Here is a 236-nt window from a genome sequence, read left to right on the forward strand (position 1 = left end):
CATTTCCTACACACGGCTATTTTTTTGTGCTAATGGTTTGGCGTATTGATAAAATCACGGGTTTCCTCCAATGCGCTGCCATAGTTGATCTGGAACCCAAAGTTCAGGCTCGGGGGGCTCCTTCGCTGTTTAACGCAGCTCCCACCACCATTCGCCTGTGGGGAGGGTGAGCGCTGGCTTTGTCCCCCCGGTGCTCCTGGGAGGGACTTCTGCAGCTGGGTCTGGCTGGGGCTGCC

This window comes from Phaethon lepturus, unplaced genomic scaffold (assembly GCF_000687285.1).
Source record: "Phaethon lepturus isolate BGI_N335 unplaced genomic scaffold, ASM68728v1 scaffold47854, whole genome shotgun sequence".
NCBI lineage: Eukaryota > Metazoa > Chordata > Aves > Phaethontiformes > Phaethontidae > Phaethon > Phaethon lepturus.